Source organism: Pituophis catenifer, unplaced genomic scaffold (assembly GCF_029215685.1).
Source record: "Pituophis catenifer annectens isolate HBS135680 unplaced genomic scaffold, rPitCat1.0.hap2 SCAF_10, whole genome shotgun sequence".
NCBI classification, from domain to species: Eukaryota; Metazoa; Chordata; class Lepidosauria; order Squamata; family Colubridae; genus Pituophis; species Pituophis catenifer.
The window spans coordinates 27,243,571-27,251,653 of NW_027256890.1; positions in this window are offsets into that span (position 1 = coordinate 27,243,571).

Consider the following 8,083-nt stretch of genomic DNA (forward strand, 5'->3'; position numbering starts at 1 on the left):
CTCTGTCGATCAGGCAACACAGCTGGAATTGTCAGAGGCTTTTAAAGCATTTTTTTAAAAAGCCTCTCTGCCAATCAGGCAACTCAGCTGGGATCGGCGGAAGCATTTTTTCGGCGGAAGAGGTTGTAGAAAAAATGCTTTTAAAAGTAAAAATAAAGCCTCTGATGATCGTGCGGGTCAGCTGGGCATGGTGTGTGTGTGTGTGGGGGGGGGGGATGCAGGGATTTTTGCTACCGGTTCTCCGAACCACCCGCCGCCATCGCTACCCGGATCGGGCAATCTGGTCCGAACCAGGAGATTCACCCCTGACCTTGGAGGTCTTCTAACCGAACCCCTGCTCAAGCAGGAGAATTTACACAATCTAAGATAACTTTGTCTTCTTAAAAGCCTCCACTGATAAAGCACCCACAACTTCTGGTGGCAGGCTGTTCCACTGGTTAATTGTCTTCTTTCTTAGGAAGTTTCTCCTTAATTCCAGGTTGCTTCTCTCCTTGATGAGTTTCCGTGGTTTCTTCTCCTGCCTTCTGGTGCTTTGGAGAAGAATTGGACCCCGTCTTCTTTGGGGTAGCCCCTCAAATACTGCGAAACTGCTATCATGTCGCCCCTAATTCTTCTTTTCTTTAGAAAAGAATAGCGTCTAATTATGGTAGATGCCCCAAAGTGGAGAAAGGCAGACCAAAAAGGCATAGAAATATCAGGACAGGTAGTTCTCAACTTATAACCGGTCATTTAGTGTCCGTTCGAAGCTACAATAGCACTGAAGAAAGTGTTTTACGTCCCTTTTTCACACTGATGACCGTTGAAACATGGTTGGTCCTCAACTTACGACCACAATTGAGCCCAAAGTTTCTGTTGCTAAGTGAGACATTTTTAAGTGAGTTTTGTCCCATTTTACGAACCATTCTTGCACCATTGTTAGGTGAATCTCTGCAGTTGTTAAATCAGCAACAAGGTTGTTAAGTGAATTGGCTTTGCTGGTCAGACGGTCGCAAAAGGGGATCACGTCACCCTGGGACACTGCAGCCGTCGTAAATGTGAATCAGTGGCCTAGTGTCTGGATCTGGATTGTGTGACCCTGGGAAATGCTGTGGAAAACAGCCCTAAGTCACTTTTTCCGTGCCGTTGTAACTTTGAATGGTCACTAAATGAACTGTTGTAAGTCAAGGACTACCTTACCCCAAGGCTTTCCTTTCTTTTCGTTCTCCACTTTCCGTTTCCTTTCTTTTCGTTCTCCACTTTCCGTTTCCTTCCTTTTCGTTCTCCACTTTCTGCCAAGTCTTTCCAAATTCTTCCAGCAGATGGTGGCATAATCTTACGAGTCTTTCCTCAGCCAAGTTCTGTAAAAAAATAATAATCAGAATTTGATTTTGGAATGTTGGAATTTCCCGATATATACGGCATACCTTGTTTGAACTTTCTGAACATGTCCCGGTCAGTTTCTCAACATGATGAGATGGAGGAATAAGACTGAAGAAGAAGGTTCGCAAAAAAGTCAGGAAAAAATCGAGATGGAAAAATTACAATCTTTTTGCCTGGGGAGGATAGTAGTAGTGAAAATGAATGACTAGACTTTTATTTAGGGACATGATTTGTTTTGAAAAGTTATATTAAGTAATCTTACGTTTGAATTGTTATGGGCTACTGACCAAACTTTCACTTTTGTCCTGAAGTATATTAACACTAAAGTTAATTTTAAGGAATGCTTTGCTGAAAATTTATATAAGCTTATAAAGAATGTTTTGTTGAAGAATAAATATAAACTTGTGGGGTATAAGGAAAATATAAGTGGTGCAAGGGTTGAGGGAAGGTCTTTTACAATATTTTTTATAGATATCAAATAGTGAAGATGTTATTTGATTATAAGCAGTGTATTTGTAGAGAATAAGATGAATAAGTTTATGCAAAGTTATTAAGTAAGGCATGTTCCCAGGAAGAATTAATATGAGTTTATGGGGTAAAAAGTACAAATAAGGTTTTTACAATATAGTTTATTTAAGATTGGTTAAAATATTTTGTCAATGGGTTCATATATGTAAGGGTTGGAGATGTGATGGTTAATTGTAATTGGGTGCTGATTGTGCAATGCTGGAAGAAAGAAGACTTGCATATTATTGAAGAACGGACAAGAATGAAGTTGGATTCATTATTTTCAAATAATAATTGGTTTAAATAGTTATATTCAGATATGAACAAGGGGAGTTAAAGTGTAAAAGGGAGATAAATCTATAGATAGTTAGCTTATGTTTTTTTATATGTTTGTTAAATGCTATAGCCTGTATTTGCTCTGGGAAGTCTGGGGGGAGGGGGGAGGGTTGGGCAGGAGGGGAGAGGAGGGAAGGGAAAATATGTGTAAAATTTTAAAAAAAACTTTTTAATAAAAAAAAAGGAGTGGTTTGGAGTAGAAGGCCTCCAAGGCAGGGGTGAAATGCTACCAGTTTGGGCAGGTGAGCCCGAACCGACAGTAATAATTGCTACCTTTTGCCCAAACCGATAGTTTAAAAATGCTTTAAAAAGTACGACAATCAGCTGAACCAGGCAATATCGGAGCTTTTTTAAAACTTTTTTTTAAGCATTTTTTTACTACCAATCAGCTGTGAGAAATCAGCTGTGCCTGATTGTCTATGAGGTTCCTGCTTGTTGCAGGGGCCATTTTGTGTGAAGTTCAGCCGCTTTTGCATTGCGTGTGAGTCAGTTGTGCAGCTTTTGTGTTATTTTTGTGCAAAGTGTAATAATTTCTTTTTGAGCTCTCTGTGATTCTGTGAGGTTCCTGTTTGTTGCAGGGGCCATTTTGTGTGAAGTCAAGCAGCTTTTGCATTGTGTGTGAGTCAATTGTACAGCCACGCCCACCCAGTCACATAACCACCAAGCCACGCCCACCCGGTCAACTGCCCACCAAGCCACGCCCACAGAACCGGTAGGGAAAATTTTTGAATTTCACCACTGCTCCAACTTCCAACTGGGTCATTCTGGGAAAAGCACCTTTGGGTTAATTTTGGAGACACGCTGCTCCTGGAAACCTCCCCCCCCTTGATCAGTTTTGGGGTCCCTGGGACTTCCGGTGGCGCAGAGGCCCTCCGTGAGGGACGGCCCACTGACCTCTCAGCCACGGAGGGTGTGGTGTGGCTTGCCAACTCCTCAGCAGATGTGGCAGTGTCATAATAAATGCCTAACTACTATATCTCCCTGATCACCCGGACCTTCAAGGGTTAACTAACCACATATCCCATAATCCCTGTAACCACTCCTTACCTCTTAGCCCCTCCTCCTGGGTACAAAAGGTCCGACCACATGGTCCACAGATGATTCCAGATGTATACCTGAAAGAGAAAGGTACAAGGTCAGTGACCTCCAGTACCAACAGATCAATAATAAAGCTACAGAAAAGAATTGGAGTCTGTCTTTGAGTTATTGGGCTAGATCCAGCTTTTAACAGGCAGGGAAATGGCCAACGTTTTACCTGCCTGGACTTCCTTGAAAAGCAAACTTCGGGAGTGGACCAGGGTTTCCGTGCTTCGGAAGGCTTTCATTGCTGCAGAGAAAAAGCAGCAAAGGCCCAGGAGCAACGTAAGCTTCCTGCAATCAGATCAGTTGGCAACCCTTGCTCCTTCACAGGGAGATACCAACCCAGAGGAATATATGGGCGGTCCTCGACTTACGACACAAGTGAGCCCAACATTGCTGTTCTGAAGCAAGACAGTTGTTAAGTGGATTTCCCCCCATTTTACGAACTTTCTTGCCATGGTTGTTAAGTGAACCACTGCAGTTGTTGAGTTAGAAACAGTTGTTGAGGAAAGAAGGAAGGAAGGAAGGAAGGAAGGAAGGAAGGAAGGAAGGAAGGAAGGAAGGAAGGAAGGAATTAAGGGAGGGAGGGAGGGAGGGAAAGAGGGAAGGAAGGGAGGGAGGGAGGGAGGGAGGGATGGAGGGAAGAAGGGAAGGAGGGAAGGAAGGGAGGGAGGGATGGAGGGAAGAAGGGAAGGAGGGAAGGAGGGGAGAGGGAGGGGGAAGAGGATATGGGAATGACCTTTTAAAGATATTTTAGGACTTTTCTTGTCACATCTGTTAAGTGAATCACTGCAGCTCTGAAGTTAGAAACATGGTTGTTAAGTGAATCTGGTTTCCCCACTGACTTTCCTTGTCAGAAGGTCGCAAACTGTGATCGCTTGACTTTGGGACACAGCAACGGTCATAAATCTGAACCAGTGGCCAAGCGTCTGATGCTGGGCTTTTTTTTTCTGGCAGCCAGCAAACACTCTGCTGCCCATTGGGAGACTAAGGAGAGTATGATAGATCTATCTCGGACTTATAAGTCCTCATCAGTTAGCCACACCCTCATCCCATGTATCCTCCCTGTAAAGGTACAGTATTTGTTGTTTTTTTTCCTTTCCTTTTCATAGGCTTTATGTGTATTTCTCTTTAGCCAGGTTCTTCCTACGTAACCAAGATTTTTATGGAACCCTAATTCAGTGAAATCACAATCCACTGGTTTCTAGGCTTTTTATTTTCTGGCAGCCAGCAAACACTCTGCTGCCCATTGGGAGACTAAGGAGACTAAGATAGATCTATTTTGGACTTATAAGTCCTCATCAGTTAGACACACCCTGTTTGTATTAAAACGGTTCATTTGGCCATCTGTTTTCTAATCCTTTCTTCCGTTGGTGGGGGGGGATTTAATCTATCTGGATTGACTGTCTCTTCGAAAATGGGGAAAGAATCTGATTTTTCCCCCAATCCATTTTTCCACCTGCACAGAAGCACCAGAGAGTTATGGAAGGCGCTGGCCGCAGACCACTATGCTAACCTGAAGATCACGAAGCCCCTCCTCAAAAGGCTTCAGTGTCATCTGATTCTAATGTGATGAACTATCAACTTACAGACAAGTGCGCAAATCAATTAGTTGATATACAAGTGATGGAAAAGACATATGAGATAATAAAACAAAACCAACAAGATCAATCTACAAAGCAGAACGACAACCGAACAGCTGATACACAACTTGTAGGAAGGAAATCTGGATGGAAATGCAACCCGCAAAAGAAAAAGAAAAGAAACAGATCTCGTAGAAATAGTAGTTTCTAAACCAAGCAACAGTGAAGCCAGGGATTTTAAAAAAAATAAATGAATATGTGAAAAGATATTGGAGGCGAATTATTGTTTAACACTATCTTGAGGAAAGTGGCAGATCTCTGCAATGCCGTGATTTTGGGATGTGGAAAGAGCCTTATACTGTTGGATTTGAACTATCTATTTTGGATTTCTTTTACCGATAAATATATTATATCTATTTTGAGTTACAAGGCAAGAGAGTCATGCTGGGGCATGCAGAAGATCTGGCTGTTACCCACTAAAATGATGGGGATTTATAATCCTGATGAAAACCACAATTACAACTATATGGAATATAATTATAATGTCACTCGGGTGGTTGTTTTTACTTTTATATATACATGAGGATATTCATTATTGATGGGGGCAGAAGATGACTGAAGATTTTGAATAAACTGTTGCACCAGGATGCTATGTTACCCTATTATGGATGACGGATTTAATAATCTAGTGGAAAGACATCAAAGAAGATACTAAATGAATTATAAATTTAAAGTTATTGTCTTTTCTTTTTTTTATAAAATGGAATGTATATATAGACATATGTATATTTTAGCAGAGTGGGCAGTGGATTATATTTAGAATTGTAGTGCATGGTAATCTTGCAGGAAACTGGGTTGAAATAGGTTAGTTTAGTGATTGATTAGTTTAAGAAAAAGGATTTTTAAGTTATATATTTCGGGGAGTGGAAGAATTGGATAGAACTGAATAAATGTTAAATTTGGAGAAGGCTGCTTTGAAATGTTAAATTAATATATATAAAAGTAAAGGTTATGTTGTTGTAATAATAATAATATTTTATAAGTTTGGGGGAGGAGAAAAAGGGTAGATTGTGAAAAGCGGAGAAAAGCGGAGTTATAAGAATACTATGCTAAGGGTCAGTATTTTGAGGAGTGAGTAAGGGTATGGTAAAATATTATGTAATTAATTATGAATTAGTTTATTGTTGTGAAGAAGAAGTCACAGGGGGGGATGGGTGGTGAGGGGGGGTTAGGGAAGAAGGGAGGAAAAGGGGGAAAAACTTGTATTCGAAAAGGCTTCAGGATCAAGATCCCAGCACCAAAGCCATCGGGAGAAGAAACAGCAAGTCTACCATGCCCATTGCAGTAAGCCCTCAGCCCGCGGCTCTGCTTTCCTTAAATCTAGAGGTGGGCCAGGCCTGAGGGAAGGGGGAAGGGGCTGAGCAGAAGAGTCAGCCTCGGGGGGTCTCCTCATCGAGAGCAGGCATGCCCTGGTTGGTGGGAGGCAGTGGGCAAACTGGTGGGGCTGAAATTATTTAATTCGTTTTTAATTCATTTTAAATTTTTTGTATTTATGTGTTTTATCTTGTGGCTGTTCACCGCTCTGAGTCCTTCGGGAGAAGGGCGGTATAGAAATTTAATAAAAAAAAAAATTGGAGCAAAATTTGGCATAAGCCCCCACCACCCAAAATGCACCACTGAAAGTAGAGGCATCTGTGGGCTTCCTCGCCAGAACAGCTTTGATATTCATCCATCCATCCTTCCATCCTTCCATCTATCCATCCAGTCATTCATCCATCCATCAGTTCATCTATTCATTAATCCATTCATTTATTTATTCATTTATCCATCTATTCCTTTGTTTATTCGTTCCTTTATTCATCCATTCACTCATGTATTTATTGATTCCTTCATTCATTTCTTATTTCTTACAGAAATAATTAAAAAAGAGGAGGGGAAACCAGTTTGTCGTGATTTGGTTGACTTTCGTCTGGAAAATATTTCAACAGGAGAGGAATTAGATGGACCGCCTCAATGCATGGATGTCCGCAGCAAGGTGCCTAAGGAGGAAATGGAGGGTCCGGAGAGTTTCCTTCGCTACACTCTTCTCTGGGTGACAAGCGCAGTTGATGACCGGCATGAAAACTGGCCCTGAGATGTTCTTCTGGAGGAAGCAGGGAAAGGAACGAGCAATTAAACACGGTCACTGGAGTTCTCTGAGTCTCGCAGCGATCATGACAAACACAAGAGAAGCCCACAGAGCATAGAAGAAGAGGGTTGAAAAGGAACTTGGAGGTCTTCCAGTCCAACCCCCTGCTCAAGCAGAAGACCCTAGACTATGCTGCACAAATGGCTGCCTGGTCACTTCTTGAAAAGCTCCAGTGATGGAGCAGCCACAACTTCTGGAGGCAAGTCGTTCCAAGGATGAATTGTTCTCACGGTCAGGAAATTTCTCCTTAGTTCCAGGTTGTTTCTCTCCTTCATCAGTTCCCATCTGTTTCCTCTTGTTCTGCTTTGAGATCTTCTCCAAGAGGATCTACTTGATCCTTCAGATCTTCCAGGGGTGCACCCATCTTTGTAGAAGAGACACCACTCTAGCTGAGTCCATCCTGTTCCTGATGATTGTCTTCTTCTCCTTCTTCTGCCCTTCCCAGCCTTGAAGACTTCCCAGAGAGTGAGGCCACATCTGCTACTACCTTGGAAGCCACTCCCTTCCTGCCCCCCATCTCTTACCTCGAAGGGGTGCTGAAGAACATATCCCAGTCCTCTCACGCTAAAGATCTGGATGAGAGGATACGGCTGAATCATCCATTCCAAGAGAACCTCGAGAATGTCTGGCGTCATAAAGAAGTCTCCAACCTCCGGGTGATACAGCAGCTGAGGAAGAAGAGTGGAGATACGGAGCATTAGCCAAGCCAAGGAAGGGAACTGCCCTGAGAGCCTCGACTAAAGATGCCACTTTCAGCCATTACGGGGAGAGAAAAAGAAAATACAGTCCTCGGTTAGTGACCACTGAAAGTCACAATGGCACTGACAAAAGGGACATGCCCATTTTTCAGACTTTCAGACCATTGTAGCATCCTCATGGTCATGTGATCAAAATTTGGATACTTGCCGGTCCATATTTATGACGGTCGCAGTGTTTCGAGGTTACGTGATCCCTTTTGTGACCGTCTGATAGGCCAAGTCAATGGGGAAACCAGATTCACTAATTCATCCGATTGACCACCGTAAGAACT